A 25377-nucleotide genomic window follows, 5' to 3' on the forward strand; every position below is an offset into this window, starting at 1 on the left:
CCACTGCAGCCTGAGTGAAATAACGTCCACGTTATTTCACAGCCATTTTACACTGCACTTAAGTAACTTATAAGTCACCTATATGTCTAACCTTTACCTGGTAAAGGTTGGGTGCTAAGTTACTTAGTGTGTGGGCACCCTGGCACTAGCCAAGGTGCCCCAACATTGTTCAGGGCCAATTCCCCGGACTTTGTGAGTGCGGGGACACCATTACACGCGTGCACTACATATAGGTCACTACCTATGTGTAGCTTGTGAGAAAGTAGCCTCTTTCTAGCCTTGTTACCCCCACTTTTGGCCTGTTTGTGAGTGTGTATCAAGGTGTTTTTAGTGTCTCACTGGGATCCTGCTAGCCAGGGCCCAGTGCTCATAGTGAAAACCCTATGTTTTCAGTATGTTTGTTATGTGTCACTGGGACCCTGCTAGTCAGGACCCCAGTGCTCATAAGTTTGTGACCTATAGGTATGTGTTCCCTGTGTGATGCCTAACTGTCTCACTGACGCTCTGCTAACCAGAACCTCAGTGGTTATGCTCTCTCTGTACAAATTGTTACTAACAGGCTAGTGACTCATTTTACCAATTTACATTGGCATACTGGAACACCCTTATAATTCCCTAGTACATGGTACTGAGGTACCCAGGGTATTGGGGTTCCAGGAGATCCCTATGGGCTGCAGCATTTCTTTTGCCACCCATAGGGAGCTCTGACAATTCTTACACAGGCCTGCCACTGCAGCCTGAGTGAAATAACGTCCACGTTATTTCACAGCCATTTTACACTGCACTTAAGTAACTTATAAGTCACCTATATGTCTAACCTTTACCTAGTAAAGGCTGGGTGCTAAGTTACTTAGTGTGTGGGCACCCTGGCACTAGCCAAGGTGCCCCCACATTGTTCAGGGCCAATTCCCCGGACTTTGTGAGTGCGGGGACACCATTACACGCGTGCACTACATATAGGTCACTACCTATGTGTAGCTTCACAATGGTAACTCCGAATATGGCCATGTAACATGTCTAAGATCATGGAATTGCCCCCTCTATGCCATCTTGGCATTGTTGGTGCAATCCCATGATCCCACGGGTCTCTAGCACAGACCCTGGCACTGCCAAACTGCCTTTCCCGGGGTTTCACTGCAGCTGCTGCTGCTGCCAACCCCTCAGACAGGTTTCTGCCCTCCTGGGGTCCAGCCAGGCCTGGCCCAGGAAGGCAGAACAAAGGACTTCCTCAGAGAGAGGGTGTTACACCCTCTTCCTTTGGAAAATAGTGTTAGGGCTGGGGAGGAGTAGCCTCCCCCAGCCTCTGGAAATGCTTTCATGGGCACAGATGGTGCCCATTTCTGCATAAGCCAGTCTACACCGGTTCAGGGACCCCTCAGCCCTGCTCTGGCGCGAAACTGGACAAAGGAAAGGGGAGTGACCACTCCCCTGACCTGCACCTCCCCTGGGAGGTGCCCAGAGCTCCTCCAGTGTGCTCCAGACCTCTGCCATCTTGGAAACAGAGGTGCTGCTGGCACACTGGACTGCTCTGAGTGGCCAGTACCAGCAGGTGATGTCAGAGACTCCTTCTGAGAGGCTCCTTCAGGTGTTGCTAGCCTATCTTCTCTCCTAAGTAGCCAAATCGTCTTTTCTGGCTATTTAGGGTCTCTGCTTTGGGGAATTCCTTAGATAACGAATGCAAGAGCTCATCCAAGTTCCTCTGCATCTCTCTCTTCACCTTCTGCTAGGAATCTACTGCTGACAGCGCTGGAAGCCTGCAAAACTGCAACAAAGTAGTGAAGACGACTACTGCAACTCTGTAACGCTGATCCTGCTGCCTTCTCGACTGCTTTCCTGGTGGTGCATGCTGTGGGGGTAGTCTGCCTCCTCTCTGCACTAGAAGCTCCGAAGAAATCTCCCGTGGGTCGACGGAATCGTCCCCCTGCAACCGCAGGCACCAAAGAACTGCATCACCGGTCCCCTGGGTCTCCTCTCAGCACGACAAGCGAGGTCCCTTGAATCCAGCAACTCTGTCCAAGTGACTCCCACAGTCCAGTGACTCTTCAGTCCAAGTTTGGTGGAGGTAAGTCCTTGCCTCCCCTCACCAGACTGCATTGCTGGGAACAGCGTCTTTTGCAGCTACTCCAGCCTCTGTGCACTTCCGGCGGTAATCCTTTGTGCACAGCCAAGCCTGGGTCCACGGCACTCTAACCTACATTGCACGACTTCCTAAGTTGTCCTCCGGCGACGTGGGACTAATTTGTGCGACTTCGGGTGAGCACCGTTTCACTCCACTTCGTAGTGCCTGTTTCGGCACTTCTGCGGGTGCTGCCTGCTTCTGAGAGGCCTCCTTGTCTTGCTCCACGTCCCCTCTGTCTCCAGACCCAATTGGCGACATCCTGGTCCCTCCTGGGCCACAGCAGCATCCAAAAACGCTAACCGCACGACTTGCAGCTAGCAAGGCTTGTTGGCGGTCTTTCTTCAGGAAAACACTTCTGCACGACTCTCCACGGCGTGAGGGATCCGTCCTCCAAAGAGGAAGTTTCTAGCCCTTGTCGTTCCTGCAGAATCCTCAGCTTCTACTGTCCTGTAGCAGCTTCTTTGCACCCACAGCTGGCATTTCCTGGGCATCTGCCCATCTCCGACTTGCTTGTGACTTTTGGACTTGGTCCCCTTGTTCCACAGGTACCCTCGTTTGGAAATCCATCATTGTTGCATTGCTGATTTGTGTCTTTCCTGCAGAATTCCCCTATCACGACTTCTAAGTCCTTTGTGGAACTTTAGTGCACTTTGCACTCACTTTTCAGGGTCTTGGGGTGGGCTGTTGTTCTAACCCTCACTGTTTTCTTACAGTCCCTGCGACCCTCTACAAGGTCACATAGGTTTGGGGTCCATTCGTGGTTCGCATTCCACTTTTGGAGTATATGGTTTGTGTTGCCCCTATCCCTATGTGTCCCCATTGCATCCTATTGTAACTATACATTGTTTGCACTGTTTTCTAATACTATACTGCATATTTTTGGTATTGTGTACATATATCTTGTGTATATTTGCTATCCTCATACTGAGGGTACTCAGTGAGATACTTTTGGCATATTGTCATTAAAAAAAAGTACCTTTATTTTTAGTATATCTGTGTATTATGTTTTCTTATGATATTGTGCATATGACACTAGTGGTACTGTAGGAGCTTCACTCGTCTCCTAGTTCAGCCTAAGCTTCTCTGCTAAGCTACCATTATCTATCAGCCTAAGCTGCTAGACACCCTATACACTAATAAGGGATAACTGGGCCTGGTGCAAGGTGTAAGTACCCCTTGGTACTCACTACAAGCCAGTCCAGCCTCCTACATTGGTTGTGCAGTGGTGGGATAAGTGCTCTGTAACTACTTACAACTTTTGTCATTGTACTTTTCATAAGAGAAAAATATACAAAACAAGTTCAGTGTATGTACACCTAACCAAAAAGTTTTGCATTTCTTTTCTCACTTCTTTTCTAAAGTGCTGAAAAGTACCTCTAAACTTTATAAAAAGTTCTTTAAAAGTTTTAAAAGTTTTTTCCCTCTGTCTTTCTAAAAGTTCTGAAAAACTTTTTCTTCCTTTTTCTATCACCTAAACACTTTCTAAAATGTCTGGCACAGGCCAAACTGTTGATCTGTCCAAACATGCTTATGATAACCTTAGCTGGAAAGATGCAAGGAGTCTCTGCATAGAAAGAGGTTTAAGTGTAAGGAAGAATCCCTCTAGAGAACTGTTGGTAAATATGCTTGTTGAACAGGATAAGGCCAGAGCTGGCACTCCTGTGGAAAAGTTAGCTGATGGTTCCCACTCTGATTCTGGGGCACCCCTAGCAAAAGATGTGGGAGGAAAACTTTTAAGCCTGCCCCGTAGCAAACCACCTAGCATAGCTGGTACTGATGTAGAGTCACACCATACTGATAGTGTTGTCTCACATCACAGTAAGAGTATCCCTTCTCATCATAGTAGAAGTGCTGTTTCTGTTAGTCAAGCTAATAGGGTGCCATCTGTTAGGGCCAGGTCTCCTTCTGTTCTATCTCAGCATACTTCTGTCTCTAGACATGCCTCACCCACCCACCCTGAAGACAGAGTGTTAGAAAGGGAGCTCAATAGATTGAGAGTGGAACAAACCAGACTGAAGCTCAAGGAGCAACAGCTGGATTTGGATAGACAATCCTTAGAGGTGGAAAGAGAAAGACAGAACTTGGGTTTAGAAACCCATGGTGGCAGCAGCAGTATTCCCCATAGTCATCCTGCAAAAGAGCATCATTCTAGGAATCTGCACAAGATAGTTCCCCCTTATAAGGAGGGGGGTGACATTAACAAGTGGTTTGCTGCACTTGAGAGGGCCTGTGTTGTACAGGATGTCCCTCAAAGGCAGTGGGCTGCTATCCTATGGCTATCATTTAGTGGAAAGGGTAGGGATAGGCTCCTTACTGTGAAAGAAAGTGAAGCCAATGATTTCAAAGTTCTCAAGAATGCACTCCTAGATGGTTATGGCTTAACCACTGAACAGTACAGGATGAAGTTCAGAGAAACCAAAAAGGAGTCTTCACAAGACTGGGTAGACTTTGTTGACCATTCAGTGAAGGCCTTGGAGGGGTGGTTACATGGCAGTAAAGTTACTGATTATGAAAGCCTGTATAACATAATCCTGAGAGAGCATATACTTAATAATTGTGTGTCTGATTTGTTGCACCAGTATCTAGCGGTCTCAGATCTGACCTCTCCCCAAGAATTGGGAAAGAAGGCAGACAAATGGGTCAGAACAAGAGTGAACAGAAAAGTTCATACAGGCGGTGACAAGGATGGCAAGAAGAAAGATGGTGAAAAATCTCAGGATAAGCATGGGGATAAGGGAAAAACCAAAGATCCCACTTCAAATCTTAAACACTCTTCAGAGGGTGGGGATAAAACAAATTCTTCATCTTCTTCTCAACCCACACACATTAAAAAGCCTTGGTGCTTTGTGTGTAAAAACAGAGGCCATAGGCCAGTGGATAAGTCCTGTCCAGATAAACCCCCTGAGCCTACCACCACTAATACATCAAGCTCTAGTGCCCCTAGCAGTAGTGGTACTAGTGGTGGGACTGCTGGCAACAGTCAAGCAAAGGGTGTACTTGGGTTCACTTATGGGTTGTAGGAAGTTGGCTCTGTATGTGCTATTTCAAAGTAAGGAATAGCATGCACAGAGTCCAAGGGTTCCCCTTAGAGGTAAAATAGTGGTAAAAAGAGATAATACTAATGCTCTATTTTGTGGTAGTGTGGTCGAGCAGTAGGCTTATCCAAGGAGTAGTGTTAAGCATTTGTTGTACATACACATAGACAATAAATGAGGTACACACACTCAGAGACAAATCCAGCCAATAGGTTTTGTTATAGAAAAATATCTTTTCTTAGTTTATTTTAAGAACCACAGGTTCAAATTTCACATGTAATAGCTTGTTTGGAAGGTATTGCAGGTAAGTACTCTAGGAACTTTGAATCATTACATTAGCATGAATACTTTTGTCATAAAACACAATAAGCTGTTTTAAAAGTGGACACAGTGCAATTTTCACAGTTCCTGGGGGAGGTAAGTTATTGTTAGTTTTCACAGGTAAGTAAGTCACTTACAGTTCTCAGTTTTTGGTCCAAGGTAGCCCACCGTTGGGGGTTCAGGGCAACCCCAAAGTTATCACACCAGCAGCTCAGGGCCGGTCAGGTGCAAAGGTCAAAGAGGTGCCCAAAACACATAGGCTTCAATGGAGAGAAGGGGGTGCCCCGGTTCCGGTCTGCTTGCAGGTAAGTACCCACGTCTTCGGAGGGCAGACCAGGGGGGTTTTGTAGGGCACCGGGGGGGACACAAGTTAGCACAGAAAGTACACCCTCAGCAGCGCGGGGGCGGCCGGGTGCAGTGTGGGAACAAGCGTCGGGTTTCCTTCAGTTTTCAATGGGAGACCAAGAGGTCTCTTCAGCGATGCAGGCAGGCAAGGGGGGGGCTCCTCGGGGTAGCCACCACCTGGGCAAGGGAGAGGGCCTCCTGGGGGTCACTCCTGCACAGAAGTTCCATTCCTTTAGGCGCTGGGGGCTGCGGGTGCAGGGTCTTTTCCAGCCGTCGGGAAATGGAGTTAAGACAGTCGCGGTCAGGGGTAGCCTGGGGATTCCCTCTGCAGGCGTCGCTGTGGGGGCTCAGGGGGGACAACTTTGGTTACTCACAGTCGTAGAGTCGCCGGAGGGTCCTCCCTGAGCTGTTTGTTCTCCACCAGTCGAGTCGGGGTCGCCGGGTGCAGTGTTGCAAGTCTCACGCTTCTTGCGGGGAGTTGCAGGGGTCTTTAACTCTGCTCCTTGTAACAAAGTTGCAGTTCTTTTGGAGCAGTGCCGCTGTCCTCGGGAGTTTCTTGTCTTCTTCGAAGCGGGGCAGTCCTCAGAGGATTCAGAGGTCGCTGGTCCCTTGGAAATCGTCGCTGGAGCAGGGTTCTTTGGAAGGCAGGAGACAGGCCGGTAAGTCTGGGGCCAAGGCAGTTGGTGTCTTCTGTTCTTCCTCTGCAGGGGTTTTCAGCTTTGCAGTCCTTCTTCTTGTAGTTGCAGGAATCTAAATCTTTAGGTTCAGGGAAGCCCTTAAATACTAAATTTAAGGGCGTGTTTAGGTCTGGGGGGTTAGTAGCCAATGGCTACTAGCCCTGAGGGTGGGTACACCCTCTTTGTGCCTCCTCCCAAGGGGAGGGGGTCACATCCCTAATCCTATTGGGGGAATCCTCCATCTGCAAGATGGAGGATTTCTAAAAGTTAGAGTCACCTCAGCTCAGGACACCTTAGGGTCTGTCCTGACTGGCCAGTGACTCCTCCTTGTTATTCTCATTATTTTCTCCGGCCTTGCCGCCAAAAGTGGGGGCCGGGGCCGGAGGGGGCGGGCAACTCCACTAGCTGGAGTGTCCTGCGGGGCTGTGACAAAGGGGTGAGCCTTTGAGGCTCACCGCCAGGTGTTACAGCTCCTGCCTGGGGGAGGTGTTAGCATCTCCACCCAGTGCAGGCTTTGTTACTGGCCTCAGAGTGACAAAGGCACTCTCCCCATGGGGCCAGCAACATGTCTCTAGTGTGGCAGGCTGCTGGAACCAGTCAGCCTACACAGATAGTCGGTTAAGTTTCAGGGGGCACCTCTAAGGTGCCCTCTGTGGTGTATTTTACAATAAAATGTACACTGGCATCAGTGTGCATTTATTGTGCTGAGAAGTTTGATACCAAACTTCCCAGTTTTCAGTGTAGCCATTATGGTGCTGTGGAGTTCGTGTAAAACAGACTCCCAGACCATATACTCTTATGGCTACCCTGCACTTACAATGTCTAAGGTTTTGCTTAGACACTGTAGGGGCACAGTGCTCATGCACTGGTTCCCTCACCTATGGTATAGTGCACCCTGCCTTAGGGCTGTAAGGCCTGCTAGAGGGGTGTCTTACCTATACTGCATAGGCAGTGAGAGGCTGGCATGGCACCCTGAGGGGAGTGCCATGTCGACTTACTCATTTTGTTCTCACTAGCACACACAAGCTGGTAAGCAGTGTGTCTGTGCTGAGTGAGGGGTCTCTTAGGGTGGCATAATACATGCTGCAGCCCTTAGAGACCTTCCCTGGCATCAGGGCCCTTGGTACCAGAGGTACCAGTTACAAGGGACTTATCTGGATGCCAGGGTGTGCCAATTGTGGAATCAAAAGTACAGGTTAGGGAAAGAACACTGGTGCTGGGGCCTGGTTAGCAAGCCTCAGCACACTTTCAATTCAAAACATAGCATCAGCAAAGGCAAAAAGTCAGGGGGTAACCATGCCAAGGAGGCATTTCCTTACATGGGTCCATCATAGAAACTGGGGTAGTCAGTCCCAAGACAGTTTCTGTCACACCTAATGGCATTGGCCTTGCCACACTGGCTGCTTGTCCCCTTACAATGGATAAGTACAGGCAGACAGTTGCAATAAATGGTGTTGAGGCCTTGGCCTACAGGGGCACAGGTGCCAGTATCACTTTGGTGACTGAAAACCTAGTTGCTCCTGAACAACACATCATTGGACAACAGTATAAGATTATTGATGTCCATAACTCCACTAAGTTTCTTCCCTTAGCTATAATTCAGTTTAGTTGGGGTGGAGTTACTGGCCCTAAGCAGGTGGTGGTATCACCTAGCTTACCTGTAGACTGTCTCTTAGGTAATGACCTAGAGGCCTCAGGTTGGGCTGATGTAGAGTTTTATGCCCATGCAGCCATGCTGGGCATCCCAGAGGAATTGTTCCCTCTCATTTCTACTGAAATGAAAAAGCAAAGGAGAGAAGGCCTGAAAACTCAGGATCCCTCTCCATCAACAGGTAAAAAGGGTATCACAGTATCCCCTAACCACCCTGCCATTCAGGATACCATTCCTGTGGTGGGAGAAACCTCCCTGGAATGACACCTGTTCCAAGGGAAGCATCAGCTGGCAAAGCTGTTCTCCCTGAGGTGGAAGTACCTCTCTGTGGGATAACTAACATTGGTGAGAAAAAGAGCACCATTTTAGTTAACATGGAGCATCCCTCCAACCCTCCCAGAGAAACTTTAGTGCAGAAACTCTGCACTGCCTCACAACACTTAGGACAGCATCCCTGCCCTAGTGTGGAGCTCATAGGACAGCATCCCTGCCCTGCTCCAACTCAAGAGAAACAGCATCCCTGTTCTCTCTTCCAGCCATATGGACAAAGTTTTTGCCCAGCCATGGCTTTTCTGAGACAGCATCCCTGTCTGGCATTTCCATCACTACAAATAGGTTCAGTGGACAATTCCCACTGCTCTAAACTAAAACTTACTGATAGAAACTCTGAAAATACATCTTCACATTGTTGCTTAGCTAAAAAACTTCAAACAGGGTGGTTTACATCCCCACAGGGAAGTAACCATATAGTGGATGATAAAGGGAGTAACCAATCTATTGCAGAGCTGCTCTCTACTTATCGCCACTTAGACAATAAAGTCTCAACTGGACAAGGTTAGCCTTATTGTCCTTCGTTTGGGGGGGGGGGTTGTGTGAGAAAGTAGCCTCTTTCTAGCCTTGTTACCCCCACTTTTGGCCTGTTTGTGAGTGTATGTCAGGGTATTTTCACTGTCTCACTGGGATCCTGCTAGCCAGGGCCCAGTGCTCATAATGAAAACCCTATGTTTTCAGTATGTTTCTTATGTGTCACTGGGACCCTGCTAGTCAGGACCCCAGTGCTCATAAGTTTGTGACCTATAGGTATGTGTTCCCTGTGTGATGCATAACTGTCTCACTGAGGCTCTGCTAACCAGAACCTCAGTGGTTATGCTCTCTCTGTACAAATTATCACTAACAGGCTAGTGACCAATTTTACCAATTTACATTGACATACTGGAACACCCTTATAATTCCCTAGTATATGGTACTGAGGTACCCAGGGTATTGGGGTTCCAGGAGATCCCTATGGGCTGCAGCATTTCTTTTGCCACCCATAGGGAGCTCTGACAATTCTTACACAGGCCTGCCACTGCAGCCTGAGTGAAATAACGTCCACGTTATTTCACAGCCATTTTACACTGCACTTAAGTAACTTATAAGTCACCTATATGTCTAACCTTTACCTAGTAAAGGCTGGGTGCTAAGTTACTTAGTGTGTGGGCACCCTGGCACTAGCCAAGGTGCCCCCACATTATTCAGGGCCAATTCCCCGGACTTTGTGAGTGCGGGGATACCATTACACGCATGCACTACATATAGGTCACTACCTATGTGTAGCTTCACAATGGTAATTCCGAATATGGCCATGTAACATGTCTAAGATCATGGAATTGCCCCCTCTATGCCATCCTGGCATTGTTGGTGCAATCCCATGATCCCACGGGCCTCTAGCACAGACCCTGGCACTGCCAAACTGCCTTTCCCTGGGTTTCACTGCAGCTGCTGCTGCTGCCAACCCCTCAGACAGGTTTCTGCCCTCCTGGGGTCCAGCCAGGCCTGGCCCAGGAAGGCAGAACAAAGGACTTCCTCAGAGAGAGATTGTTACACCCTCTCCCTTTGGAAAATGGTGTTAGGGCTGGGGAGGAGTAGCCTCCCCCAGCCTCTGGAAATGCTTTCATGGGCACAGATGGTGCCCATTTCTGCATAAGCCAGTCTACACCGGTTCAGGGACCCCTCAGCCCTGCTCTGGCGCGACACTGGACAAAGGAAAGGGGAGTGACCACTCCCCTGACCTGCACCTCCCCTGGGAGGTGCCCAGAGCTCCTCCAGTGTGCTCCAGACCTCTGCCATCTTGGAAACAGAGGTGCTGCTGGCACACTGGACTGCTCTGAGTGGCCAGTGCCAGCAGGTGATGTCAGAGACTCCTTCTGATAGGCTCCTTCAGGTGTTGCTAGCCTATCTTCTCTCCTAAGTAGCCAAACCCTCTTTTCTGGCTATTTAGGGTCTCTGCTTTGGGGAATTCCTTAGATAACGAATGCAAGAGCTCATCCGAGTTCCTCTGCATCTCTCTCTTCACCTTCTGCGAAGGAATTGACTGCTGACCGCGCTGGAAGCCTGCAAAACTGCAACAAAGTAGCGAAGACGACTACTGCAACTCTGTAACGCTGATCCTGCCACCTTCTCGACTGCTTTCCTGGTGGTGCATGCTGTGGGGGTAGTCTGCCTCCTCTCTGCACTAGAATCTCCGAAGAAATCTCCCGTGGGTCGACGGAATCGTCCCCCTGCAACCGCAGGCACCAAAGAACTTCATCACCGGTCCCCTGGGTCTCCTCTCAGCACGACGAGCGAGGTCCCTTTAATCCAGCAACTCTGTCCAAGTGACTCCCACAGTCCAGTGACTCTTCAGTCCAAATTTGGTGGAGGTAAGTCCTTGCCTCCCCACGCCAGACTGCATTGCTGGGAACCGCGTCTTTTGCAGCTACTCCGGCCTCTGTGCACTTCCGGCGGAAATCCTTCGTGCACAGCCAAGCCTGGGTCCACGGCACTCTAACCTACATTGTACGACTTCCTAAGTTGTCCTCCGGCGACGTGGGACTCCTTTATGCGACTTCGGGTGAGCACCATTTCACTCCACTTCGTAGTCCCTGTTCCAGCACTTCTGCGGGTGGTGCCTGATTCTGAGAGGGTTGGGAACAACCTTTAAAAGCTTTTAAGCAAAACATAGTGGACTATGTACTTGGCCTAAGATCCAGAATGGCTGAGTATATGAAAAAGGCCAGTGGGTATTACAGGAGGTTCATAAAGAACTATAGCTCCATTGCAGCCCCTCTTAATGACCTCAATTCAAAGAAAATGCCTAAAAAGGTATTGTGGACAGCTAACTGTCAGAAAGCTTTTGAGGAGCTGAAGCAGGCCATGTGCTCTGCACCTGTCCTGAAATGCCCCTGTTACTCCAAAAAATTAATTGTCCAAACTGATGGATCTGAATTAGGGGTAGGGGCAGTCTTATCACAACTTAATTCTGAGGGCCAGGATCAACCTGTTGCTTTTATCAGCAGGAGGTTGACCCCTAGAGAAAAGCGGTAGTCTGCCATAGAGAGGGAGGCCTTTGCTGTGGTCTGGGCACTGAAGAAGTTGAGGCCATACCTGTTTGGCACTCACTTCATTGTTCAGACAGACCACAAACCTCTACTTTGGCTAAAACAAATGAAAGGTGAAAACCCTAAATTGTTGAGGTGGTCCATATCCCTACAGGGAATGGACTATACAGTGGAACATAGACCTGGGAGTACCCACTCCAATGCAGATGGACTCTCCAGATATTTCCACTAAGACAATGAAGACTCATCAGGTCATGGCTAGTCTTATTGTCCTTCGTTTGGGGGGGGGAGGGTTGTAGGAGGCTGGACTGGCTTGTAGTGAGTACCAAGGGGTACTTACACCTTGCACCAGGCCCCGGTATCTCTTAATAGTGTATAGGGGTGTCTAGCAGCTTAGGCTGATAGAAAAGGTAGCTTAGCAGAGCAGCTTAGGCTGAACTAGGAGACGAGTGAAGCTCCTACAGTACCACTAGTGTCATATGCACAATATCATAAGAAAACACAATACACAGATATACTAAAAATAAAGGTACTTTATTTTTATGACAATATGACAAAAGTATCTCAGTGAGTACCCTCAGTATGAGGATAGCAAATATACACAAGATATATGTACACAATACCAAAAATATGCAGTATAGTATTAGAAAACAGTGCAAACAATGTATAGTTACAATAGGATGCAAAGGGGACGCATAGGGATAGGGGCAACACAAACCATATACTCCAAAAGTGGAATGCGAACCACGAATGGACCCCAAACCAATGTGACCTCGTAGAGGGTCGCTGGGACTGTGAGAAAACAGTGAGGGTTAGAAAAATAGCCCACCCCAAGACCCTGAAAAGTAGGTGTAAAGTGCACCTATATTCCCCAGAGAGCACAGAAGTCGTGATAGGGGAATTCTGCAAGGAAGACCAACACCAGCAATGCAACCAAAGCGGATTTCCGGACGAGAGTACCTGTGAAACAAGGAGACCAAGTCCAAGAGTCGTGACAAAGTCGAGATTGGGCAGATGCCCAGGAAATGCCATCTGAGGGTGCAAAGAAGCTGCCACCGGATGGTAGAAGCTGTGGATTCTGCAAGAACAAAGAGAACTGAGAACTTCCCCTTTGGAGGATAGATGTCCCACGTCATGAAGAAGCTTGCAGAGGTGTTCCCACGCAGAAAGACCGCAAACTAGCCTTGCTAGCTGCAAGGGTCGCGGTTAGGGTTTTTGGATGCTGCTGTGGCCCAGGAGGGACCAGGATGTCGCCACTTCACTTAGATGAGAGGACAGAGGGGGCGCCCAGCAAGTCAGGGAGCCCTCACAGAAGCAGGCAGCACCCACAGAAGTGCCGGAACAGGCACTACGAAGAGGAGTGAACCGGAGCTCACCCGAAGACACAAAAGGGAGTCCCACGATGCCAGAGGACAACTTAGGAAGCTGTGCACTGCAGGTTAGAGTGTCGGGGACCCAGGCTTGGCTGTGCACAAAGGAAATCCTGGAAGAGTGCACAGGAGCCGGAGTAGCTGCAAAACATGCGGTTCCCAGCAATGCAGTCTACCGTGGGGAGGCAAGGACTTACCTCCACCAAACTTGGACTGAAGAGTCACTGGACTGTGGGAGTCACTTGGACCGAGTTGCTGAGCTCAAGGGACCTCGCTCGTCGTGCTGAGAGGAGACCCAGAGGACTGGTGATGCAGTTCTTTGGTGCCTGCGGTTGCAGGGGGAAGATTCCGTCGACCCACTGGAGATTTCTTTGGAGCTTCTAGTGCAGAGAGGAGGCAGACTACCCCCACAGCATGCACCACCAGGAAAACAGTCGAGAAGGCGGCAGGATCAGCGTTACAAGGTCGCAGTAGTCGTCTTTGCTACTTTGTTGCAGTTTTGCAGGCTTCCAGCGCGGTCAGCAGTCGATTCCTTGGCAGAAGGTGAAGAGAGAGATGCAGAGGAACTCTGATGAGCTCTTGCATTCGTTATCTAAGGAATTCCCCAAAGCAGAGACCCTAAATAGCCAGAAAAAGAGGTTTGGCTACCTAGGAGAGAGGATAGGCTAGCAACACCTGAAGGAGCCTATCAGAAGGAGTCTCTGACATCACCTGCTGGCACTGGCCACTCAGAGCAGTCCAGTGTGCCAGCAGCACCTCTGTTTCCAAGATGGCAGAGGTCTGGAGCACACTGGAGGAGCTCTTGGCACCTCCCAGGGGAGGTGCAGGTCAGTGGAGTGGTCACTCCCCTTTCCTTTGTCCAGTTTCGCGCCAGAGCAGGGCTGAGGGATCCCTGAACTGGTGCAGACTGGCTTATGCAGATATGGGCACCATCTGTGCCCATCAAAGCATTTCCAGAGGCTGGGGGAGGCTACTCCTCCCCAGCCCTGACACCTTTTTCCAAAGGGAGGGGGTGTAACGCCCTCTCTTTGAGGAAGTCCTTTGTTCTGCCTTCCTAGGCCAAGCCTGGCTGGACCCCAGGAGGGCAGAAACCTGTTTGAGGGGTTGGCAGCAGCAGCAGCTGCAGTGAAACCCCGGGAAAGGCAGTTTGGCAGTACCCGGGTCTGTGCTAGAGACCCGGGGGATCATGGGATTGTCCCACCAATGCCAGGATGGCATTGGGGGGGCAATTCCATGAGCATAGACATGTTACATGGCCATATTCGGAGTTACCATTGTGAAGCTATACATAGGTAGTGACCTATGTATAGTGCACGTGTGTAATGGTGTCCCCGCACTCACAAAGTCCGGGGAATTGGCCCTGAACAATGTGGGGGCACCTTGGCTAGTGCCAGGGTGCCCACACACTAAGTAACTTAGCACCCAACCTTTACCAGGTAAAGGTTAGACATATAGGTGACTTATAAGTTACTTAAGTGCAGTGTAAAATGGCTGTGAAATAACGTGGACATTATTTCACTCAGGCTGCAGTGGCAGGCCTGTGTAAGAATTGTCAGAGCTCCCTATGGGTGGCACAAGAAATGTTGCAGCCCATAGGGATCTCCTGGAACCCCAATACCCTGGGTACCTCAGTACCATATACTAGGGAATTATAAGGGTGTTCCAGTATGCCAATGTAAATTGGTAAAATTGGTCACTAGCTGTGAGAAGGTAGCCTCTTTCTAGCCTTGTTACCCCCACTTTTGGCCTCTTTGTGAGTGTATGTCAGGGTGTTTGTCACTGTTTTCACTGTCTCACTGGGATCCTGATAGCCAGGCCTCAGTGCTCATAGTGAAGACACTATGGCTTCAGTATGTTTGTTATGTGTCACTGGGATCCTGCTGGTCAGGACCCCAGTGCTCATAGGTTTGTGGCCTATATGTATGTGTCACTGGGACCCTGTCACACAGGGCCCCAGTGCTCATAGGTGTGCATGTATGTGTTCCCTGTGTGGTGCCTAACTGTCTCACTGAGGCTCTGCTAACCAGAACCTCAGTGGTTATGCTCTCTCATTACTTTTAAATTGTCACTAACAGGCTAGTGACCATTTTTACCAATTTACATTGGCTTACTGGAACACCCTTATAATTCCCTAGTATATGGTACTGAGGTACCCAGGGTATTGGGGTTCCAGGAGATCCCTATGGGCTGCAGCATTTCTTTTGCCACCCATAGGGAGCTCTGACAATTCTTACACAGGCCTGCCACTGCAGCCTGAGTGAAATAACGTCCACGTTATTTCACAGCCATTTTACACTGCACTTAAGTAACTTATAAGTCACCTATATGTCTAACCTTTACCTGGTAAAGGTTAGGTGCAAAGTTACTTAGTGTGAGGACACCCTGGCACTAGCCAAGGTGCCCCCACATTGTTCAGAGCCAATTCACTGAACTTTGTGAGTGCGGGGACACCATTACACGCGTGCACTACATATAGGTCACTACCTATATGTAGCTTCACCATGGTAACTCCGAATATGGCCATGTAACATGTCTATGATCATGGAATTGCCCCCTCTATGCCATCCTGGCATTGTTGGTACAATTCCATGATCCCAGTGGTCTGTAGCACAGACCCTGGTACTGCCAGACTGCCCTTCCTGGGGTTTCACTGCAGCTGCTGCTGCTGCCAACCCCTCAGACAGGCAGCTGCCCTCCTGGGGTCCAGCCAGGCCTGGCCCAGGATGGCAGAACAAAGAACTTCCTCTGAGAGAGGGTGTGACACCCTCTCCCTTTGGAAAATGGTGTGAAGGCAGGGGAGGAGTAGCCTCCCCCAGCCTCTGGAAATGCTTTGTTGGGCACAGAGGTGCCCAATTCTGCATAAGCCAGTCTACACCGGTTCAGGGACCCCTTAGCCCCTGCTCTGGCGCGAAACTGGACAAAGGAAAGGGGAGTGACCACTCCCCTGACCTGCACCTCCCCTGGGAGGTGTCCAGAGCTCCTCCAGTGTGCTCCAGACCTCTGCCATCTTGGAAACAGAGGTGCTTCTGGCACACTGGACTGCTCTGAGTGGCCAGTGCCACCAGGTGACGTCAGAGACTCCTGCTGATAGGCTCCTTCAGGTGTTAGTAGCCTTTCCTCTCTCCTAGGTAGCCAAACCCTCTTTTCTGGCTATTTAGGGTCTCTGTCTCTGGGGAAACTTTAGATTACGAATGCATGAGCTCAGCCGAGTTCCTCTGCATCTCCCTCTTCACCTTCTGATAAGGAATCGACCGCTGACCGCGCTGGAAGCCTGCAAACCTGCAACATAGTAGCAAAGACGACTACTGCAACTCTGTAACGCTGATCCTGCCGCCTTCTCGACTGTTTTCCTGCTTGTGCATGCTGTGGGGGTAGCCTGCCTCCTCTCTGCACCAGAAGCTCCGAAGAAATCTCCCGTGGGTCGACTGAATCTTCCCCCTGCAACCGCAGGCACCAAAAAGCTGCATTACTGGTCCCTTGGGTCTCCTCTCAGCACGACGAGCGAGGTCCCTCGAATCCAGCGACTCTGTCCAAGTGACCCCCACAGTCCAGTGACTCTTCAGCCCAAGTTTGGTGGAGGTAAGTCCTTGCCTCACCTCGCTGGGCTGCATTGCTGGGAACCGCGACTTTGCAGCTACTCCGGCCCCTGTGCACTTCCGGCGGAAATCCTTCGTGCACAGCCAAGCCTGGGTCCACGGCACTCTAACCTGCATTGCACGACTTTCTAAGTTGGTCTCCGGCGACGTGGGACTCCTTTGTGCAACTTCGGCGAGCACCGTTTCACGCATCCTCGTAGTGCCTGTTTCTGGCACTTCTCTGGGTGCTACCTGCTTCAGTGAGGGCTCTTTGTCTTGCTCGACGTCCCCTCTCTCTGCAGGTCCAATTTGCGACCTCCTGGTCCCTCCTGGGCCCCAGCAGCTTCCAAAAACGCCAAACGCAGGATTTGCGTGTAGCAAGGCTTGTTGGCGTCCTTCCGGCGGGAAAACACTTCTGCACGACTCTCCAAGGCAAGTGGGATCCGTTCACCAAAGGGGAAGTCTCTAGCCCTTTTCGTTCCTGCAGAAACCTCAGCTTCTTCTGTCCAGTTGAAGCTTCTTTGCACCCGCAGCTGGCATTTCCTGGGCATCTGCCCATCTCCGACTTGCTTGTGACTTTTGGGCTTGGTCCCCCTGTTCCACAGGTACCCTAGATTGGAAATCCACCGTTGTTGCATTGCTGGTTTGTGTCTTTCCTGCATTATTCCTCTAACACGACTATTTTGTCCTTAGGGGAACTTTAGTGCACTTTGCACTCACTTTTCAGGGTCTTGGGGAGGGTTATTTTTCTAACTCTCACTATTTTCTAATAGTCCCAGCGACCCTCTACAAGGTCACATAGGTTTGGGGTCCATTCGTGGTTCGCATTCCACTTTTGGAGTATATGGTTTGTGTTGCCCCTATCCCTATGTTTCCCCATTGCATCCTATTGTAACTATACATTGTTTGCACTGTTTTCTAAGACTATACTGCATATTTTTGCTATTGTGTATATATATCTTGTGTATATTTCCTATCCTCTCACTGAGGGTACACTGTAAGATACTTTGGCATATTGTCATAAAAATAAAGTACCTTTATTTTTAGTATAACTGTGTATTGTGTTTTCTTATGATATTGTGCATATGACACTAAGTGGTACTGTAGTAGCTTCACACGTCTCCTAGTTCAGCCTAAGCTGCTCTGCTAAGCTACCATTATCTATCAGCCTAAGCTGCTGGACACCCTATACACTAATAAGGGATAACTGGGCCTGGTGCAAGGTGCAAGTACCCCTTGGTACTCACTACAAGCCAGTCCAGCCTCCTACATTGGTTGTGCAGTGGTGGGATAAGTGCTTGAGACTACTTACCACTCTTGTCATTGTACTTTTCATAAGAGAAAAATATACAAAACAAGGTCAGTGTATATACACATAGCCAAAAAGTTTTGCATTTCCTCTTTTCACTCTTTTCTAAGTGCTGAAAAGTACTTCTAAACTTTCAAAAAGTTCTTAAAAGTTTAAAAAGTTTTTTCTGTCTTTCCAAAAAGTTCTGAAAACTTTTTTCTCTTTTTCTATCACTTTAACTCTCTCTAAAAAATGTCTGGCACAGGCAAAAATGTTGATCTGTCCAAACTTGCATATGATCACCTTAGCTGGAAAGGAGCAAGGAGTCTCTGCATAGAGAGAGGTTTGAGTGTAGGGAAGAATCCTGCCTTGGAACTCTAAATTAACAAGCTTAGAGAACAGGATAAGGCCATAGGTGCCCCATCTGTTGAAAAAGTACCTAATAGTTCCCAATCTGATTCAGGGACTCCCCCAGGAAAAGATTCAGGAAAGAAACTTCTCAGCCTGCCCATTACTAGACAATCTAGCATAGATGGTAATGATGATGAGCCACACCATAGAAATAGTGTTGTCTCACATCATAGCAAAAGCATATATTCTCACCATACTGGTAGTAATGTTTCTGTAAACCAAGCTGTTAAGTTGGCTTCTGTAAGGGACAGGTCTCCTTCTGTTCATTCCCATCATAGCTCTGTTTCTAGAAATGTCCCTCCCACCAGCCCTGATAACAGAATGTTAGAGAGGGAACTCAATAAGTTGAGGGTGGAACAAACCAGACTGAAGCTTAAAAAGCAACAGCTGGATTTGGATAGACAGTCTTTTGAATTAGAGAAGGAAAGACAGAAGTTGGGTTTAGATACCCATGGTGGCAGCAGCAGTATTCCCCATAGTCATCCTGCAAAAGAGCATGATTCCAGGAATCTGCACAAGATAGTTCCCCCTTATAAGGAGGGGGATGACATTAACAAGTGGTTTGCTGCACTTGAGAGGGCCTGTGTTGTACAGGATGTCCCTCAAAGGCAGTGGGCTGCTATCCTATGGCTATCATTTAGTGGAAAAGGTAGGGATAGGCTCCTTACTGTGAAAGAAAATGATGCTAATAATTTCCACGTTCGTAAGAATGCACTCCTGGATGGTTATGGCTTAACCACTGAACAGTACAGGATAAAGTTCAGAGAGACCAAAAAGGAGTCTTCACAAGACTGGATTGATTTCATTGACCAGGCAGTGAAGGCCTTGGAGGGGTGGTTACATGGCAGTAAAGTTACTGATTATGACAGCCTGTATAACTTGATCCTGAGAGAGCATATTCTTAATAATTGTGTGTCTGATTTGTTGCACCAGTACTTGGTGGACTCTGATCTGACCTCTCCCCAAGAATTGGGAAGGAAGGCAGACAAATGGGTCAGAACAAGAGTGAACAGAAAAGTTCATACAGGGGGTGACAAAGATGGCAACAAAAAGAAGGATGGTAAGTCTTCTGACAAGGGTGGGGACAAATCTAAAAATGAGTCTTCATCAGGCCCACAAAAACACTCTGGTGGGGGTGGTGGGTCCAAATCCTCCTTTAATCAGAACAAGGAAAAGAAACCATGGTGCTATTTATGTAAAATAAAAGGCCATTGGACAACAGATCCCAGTTGTCCAAAGAAAGGCACCACAGCTCCTACCACTACAACCCCTACTGCTACACCTAGTGTCCCTACTAATAGCAGTGGTGGTGGGAGCAAACCTACTAATAGCCAATCCAAGGGAGTAGCTGGGCTCACTTTTGGTAATTTAGTTGGGGTTGGTCTGATTAGGGAGACCACAGAGGCTACTTTAGTCTCTGAAGGGGCTATTGATTTAGCCACTTTGGTTGCTTGCCCCCATAACTTGGAGAAGTACAAGCAACTAACCCTAATAAATGGTGTTGAGGTCCAGGCCTACAGGGACACAGGTGCCAGTGTCACAATGATGATTGAGAAACTGGTGCACCCTGAACAACACATACTTGGACACCAGTACCAAGTAACCGATGCTCACAACATAACACAAAGCCACCCCATGGCTGTTGTAAATCTCAACTGGGGGGGGTAACTGGTCCAAAGAAAGTTGTGGTAGCTTCAGATTTACCTGTAGACTGTCTATTAGGGAATGATTTGGAGACATCAGCTTGGTCAGATGTGGAGTTGGAGGCCCATGCAGCAATGCTGGGCATCCCAGGGCATATTTTTGCTTTGACAAGGGCTCAGGCCAAAAAGCAAAAAGGACAGGGAAGCTTGGATCCTGGAACAATGGACCAAGTGCTCCCTAAAGCTAGGGCTAGTAGAAGCAAACCACTTCCTACTATCCCTCCCTCTACAGTGGATTCTAATTCTGAGGAAGAAGAATTCCCTCCCTGTGCAGAACCTACACCAGAGGAGCTGGAAGCAGACACTGCTGAGCTTTTGGGTGAAGGGGGGCCTGCCAGAGAGGAGCTGAGTGTGGCACAGCAAACCTGTCCCACATTAGAGGGTCTCAGACAGCAAGCTGTCAAACAGGCTAATGGGGATGTCAGTGACTCTCACAGAGTTTACTGGGAGGACAACCTCTTGTACACTGAGCATAGGGATCCTAAACCTGGAGCTGCCAGGAGATTAGTGATTCCTCAGGAGTACAGAAAGTTCCTCCTAACACTGGCACATGACATTCCCTTAGCTGGGCATCTAGGACAAATGAAAACTTGGGACAGGCTTGTTCCCCTGTTTCATTGGCCTAGGATGTCTGAGGACACAAAATAATTTTGTAAGTCCTGTGAAACCTGTCAAGCCAGTGGCAAGACAGGTGGCACTCCAAAGGCACCCCTTATCCCACTGCCTGTGGTTGGGGTCCCCTTAGAAAGGGTAGGGGTTGACATAGTTGGCCCCCTTGACCCTCGTACTGCTTCAGGCAATAGGTTTATCTTGGTGGTAGTGGACCATGCCACAAGATATCCTGAAGCTATTCCTTTAAAAACCACTACAGCCCCTGCAGTGGCAAAGGCCCTCCTGGGAATATTTTCCAGGGTGGGCTTCCCAAAGGAAGTAGTATCCGACAGGGGGAGCAATTTCATGTCTGCATACTTAAAGGCCATGTGGAAGGAGTGTGGTGTAACTTACAAGTTCACAACACCCTATCATCCACAAACAAATGGACTGGTGGAGAGATTTAATAACACTCTCAAAGGCATGATTATGGGTCTCCCTGAAAAACTCTGCAGGAGATGGGATATCCTTCTACCATGCCTCCTTTTTGCCTACAGGGAGGTACCCCAGAAAGGAGTGGGCTTCAGCCCCTTTGAACTTCTTTTTGGACACCCTGTTAGGGGTCCACTCACACTTGTAAAGGAGGGTTGGGAACAACCTTTAAAAGCTCCAATGCAGGATATTGTGGATTATGTACTTGGCCTCAGATCAAGGATGGCTGAGTACATGAAAAAGGCCAGTAAAAACCTTCAGGCCAGCCAAGAGCTCCAGAAGCAATGGCATGATCAGAAGGCTGTTTTGGTTCAGTACCAACCAGGGCAGAAAGTGTGGGTCTTGGAGCCTGTGGCCCCAAGAGCACTCCAAGATAAATGGAGTGGACCCACACAATTGTTGAAAAGAAGGGTGAAGTCACCTACTTGGTTGACTTAGGCACTGCCAGGAGTCCCCTTAGGGTGCTCCATGTCAACCGCCTGAAACCCTACTATGACAGGGCTGATCTCACCCTGCTCATGGCAACAGATGAGGGACAGGAAGAAGACAGTGATCCTCTACCTGATCTCTTCTCTTCCACAGATCAAGATGCTCTTGTGGAAGGTGTAGTTTGGGCTGATTGTCTTACTGCTGAGCAGAAAGACAATTGCATAAATCTCCTAGGACAATTTTCAGAACTCTTCTCCACTGTGCCAGGCACCACTTCTTGGTGTGAGCACACTATAGATACTGGAGACAGTTTACCTGTCAAAAGTAAGATCTATAGGCAGCCTGACCATGTCAGGGACTGCATAAAGCAAGAAGTTCAGAAAATGTTGGAACTAGGAGTGGTTGAGCACTCTGACAGTCCATGGGCTTCTCCTGTGGTACTGGTACCAAAACCCAATTCTAAAGATGGAAAGAAGGAAATGAGGTTTTGTGTAGACTATAGAGGTCTCAACTTGGTAACCAAAACTGATGCTCACCCTATACCCAGGGCAGATGAGCTTATAGATACACTGGCATCTGCCAAGTATCTAAGCACTTTTGATTTGACTGCAGGGTATTGGCAGATCAAATTATCAGAAGATGCTAAATCTAAGACTGCATTTTCTACCATTGGAGGACATTACCAGTTTACTGTAATGCCTTTTGGTTTGAAAAATGCACCTGCCACTTTTCAGAGGTTGGTGAACACAGTCCTGCAAGGGCTGGAAGCTTTCAGTGCAGCATATTTGGACGATATAGCTGTCTTTAGCTCCAGCTGGGATGATCACCTGGTCCACCTATGGAAAGTTTTGGAGGCTCTGCAAAAGGCAGGCCTCACTATCAAGGCTTCAAAGTGCCAGATAGGGCAGCGTAAGGTGGTTTATCTGGGACACCTTGTTGGTGGGGAACAGATTGCACCACTTCAGGGGAAAATCCAAACTATCATTGATTGGGTTCCCCCTACCACTCAGACTCAGGTGAGAGCCTTCCTAGGCCTCACTGGGTATTACAGGAGGTTCATTAAGAACTATGGCTCCATTGCAGCCCCTCTTAATGACCTCACATCCAAGAAAATGCCTAAAAAGGTATTATGGACAGCAAGCTGTCAGAAAGCTTTTGAGGAGCTGAAGCAGGCCATGTGCTCTGCACCTGTCCTGAAAAGCCCTTGTTACTCTAAAAAATTCTATGTCCAAACTGATGCATCTGAATTAGGAGTAGGGGCAGTCCTATCACAACTTAATTCTGAGGGCCAGGATCAACCTGTTGCTTTTATTAGTAGGAGGTTGACCCCTAGAGAAAAGCGTTGGTCTGCCATTGAGAGGGAGGCCTTTGCTGTGGTCTGGGCTCTGAAGAAGTTGAGGCCATACCTGTTTGGCACTCACTTCATTGTTCAGACAGACCACAAATCTCTACTTTGGCTAAAACAAATGAAAGGTGAAAATCCTAAATTGTTGAGGTGGTCCATATCCCTACAGGGAATGGACTATACAGTGGAACATAGACCTGGGAGTAGCCACTCCAATGCAGATGGACTCTCCAGATATTTCCACTTAGACAATGAAGACTCATCAGGTCATGGCTAGTCTTATTGTCCTTCATTTGGGGGGGGGTTGTGTAGGAAAGTACCATCTTGCCTGGCATGTTACCCCCATTTTTCACTGTATATATGTTGTTTTAGTTTTATCTGTCACTGGGACCCTGGTAACCCAGGGCCCCAGTGCTCATAAGTGTGCCTGAATGTGTTACCTGTGTAGTGACTAACTGTCTCACTGAGGCACTGCTAATCAGAACCTCAGTGGTTATGCGCTCTCATTTCTTTCCAAATTGTCACTGACAGGCTTGTGACCATTTTTACCAATTTACATTGGCTTACTGGAACACCCTTATAATTCCCTAGTATATGGTACTGAGGTACCCAGGGTATTGGGGTTCCAGGAGATCCCTATGGGCTGCAGCATTTCTTTTGCCACCCATAGGGAGCTCTGACAATTCTTACACAGGCCTGCCACTGCAGCCTGAGTGAAATAACGTCCACGTTATTTCACAGCCATTTTACACTGCACTTAAGTAACTTATAAGTCACCTATATGTCTAACCTTTACCTGGTAAAGGTTAGGTGCAAAGTTACTTAGTGTGAGGGCACCCTGGCACTAGCCAAGGTGCCCCCACATTGTTCAGAGCCAATTCCCTGAACTTTGTGAGTGCGGGGACACCATTACACGCGTGCACTACATATAGGTCACTACCTATATGTAGCTTCACCATGGTAACTCCGAATATGGCCATGTAACATGTCTATGATCATGGAATTGCCCCCTCTATACCATCCTGGCATAGTTGGCACAATCCCATGATCCCAGTGGTCTGTAGCACAGACCCTGGTACTGCCAAACTGCCCTTCCTGGGGTTTCACTGCAGCTGCTGCTGCTGCCAACCCCTCAGACAGGCAGCTGCCCTCCTGGGGTCCAGCCAGGCCTGGCCCAGGATGGCAGAACAAAGAACTTCCTCTGAGAGAGGGTGTGACACCCTCTCCCTTTGGAAAATGGTGTGAAGGCAGGGGAGGAGTAGCCTCCCCCAGCCTCTGGAAATGCTTTGTTGGGCACAGATGTGCCCAATTCTGCATAAGCCAGTCTACACCGGTTCAGGGACCCCTTAGCCCCTGCTCTGGCGCGAAACTGGACAAAGGAAAGGGGAGTGACCACTCCCCTGACCTGCACCTCCCCTGGGAGGTGTCCAGAGCTCCTCCAGTGTGCTCCAGACCTCTGCCATCTTGGAAACAGAGGTGCTGCTGGCACACTGGACTGCTCTGAGTGGCCAGTGCCACCAGGTGACGTCAGAGACTCCTGCTGATAGGCTCCTTCAGGTGTTAGTAGCCTATCCTCTCTCCTAGGTAGCCAATCCCTCTTTTCTGGCTATTTAGGGTCTCTGTCTCTGGGGAAACTTTAGATAACGAATGCATGAGCTCAGCCGAGTTCCTCTGCATCTCTCTCTTCACCTTCTGATAAGGAATCGACCGCTGACCGCGCTGGAAGCCTGCAAACCTGCAACATAGTAGCAAAGACGACTACTGCAACTCTGTAACGCTGATCCTGCCGCCTTCTCGACTGTTTTCCTGCTTGTGCATGCTGTGGGGGTAGCCTGCCTCCTCTCTGCACCAGAAGCTCCGAAGAAATCTCCCGTGGGTCGACGGAATCTTCCCCCTGCAACCGCAGGCACCAAAAAGCTGCATTACCGGTCCCTTGGGTCTCCTCTCAGCACAACGAGCGAGGTCCCTCGAATCCAGCGACTCTGTCCAAGTGACCCCCACAGTCCAGTGACTCTTCAGCCCAAGTTTGGTGGAGGTAAGTCCTTGCCTCACCTCGCTGGGCTGCATTGCTGGGAACCGCGACTTTGCAGCTACTCCGGCCCCTGTGCACTTCCGGCGGAAATCCTTTGTGCACAGCCAAGCCTGCGTCCACGGCACTCTAACCTGCATTGCACGACTTTCTAAATTGGTCTCCGGCGACGTGGGACTCCTTTGTGCAACTTCGGCGAGGACCGTTTCACGCATCCTCGTAGTGCCTGTTTCTTGCACTTCTCCGGGTGCTACCTGCTTCAGTGAGGGCTCTTTGTCTTGCTCGACGTCCCCTCTCTCCTCAGGTCCAATTTGCGACCTCCTGGTCCCTCCTGGGCCCCGGCAGCGTCCAAAAACGCCAAACGCACGATTTGCGTCTAGCAAGGCTTGTTGGCGTCCTTCCGGCGGGAAAACACTTCTGCACGACTCTCCTAGGCGAGAGGGATTCGTCCACCAAAGGAGAAGTCTCTAGCCCTTTTCGTTCCTGCAGAAACCTCAGCTTCTTCTGTCCAGTTGAAGCTTCTTTGCACCCGCAGCTGGCATTTCCTGGGCATCTGCCCATCTCCGACTTGCTTGTGACTTTTGGACTTGGTCCCCTTGTTCCACAGGTACCCTAGATTGGAAATCCACAGTTGTTG

Source organism: Pleurodeles waltl, chromosome 7 (assembly GCF_031143425.1).
Source record: "Pleurodeles waltl isolate 20211129_DDA chromosome 7, aPleWal1.hap1.20221129, whole genome shotgun sequence".
Lineage (NCBI taxonomy): Eukaryota > Metazoa > Chordata > Amphibia > Caudata > Salamandridae > Pleurodeles > Pleurodeles waltl.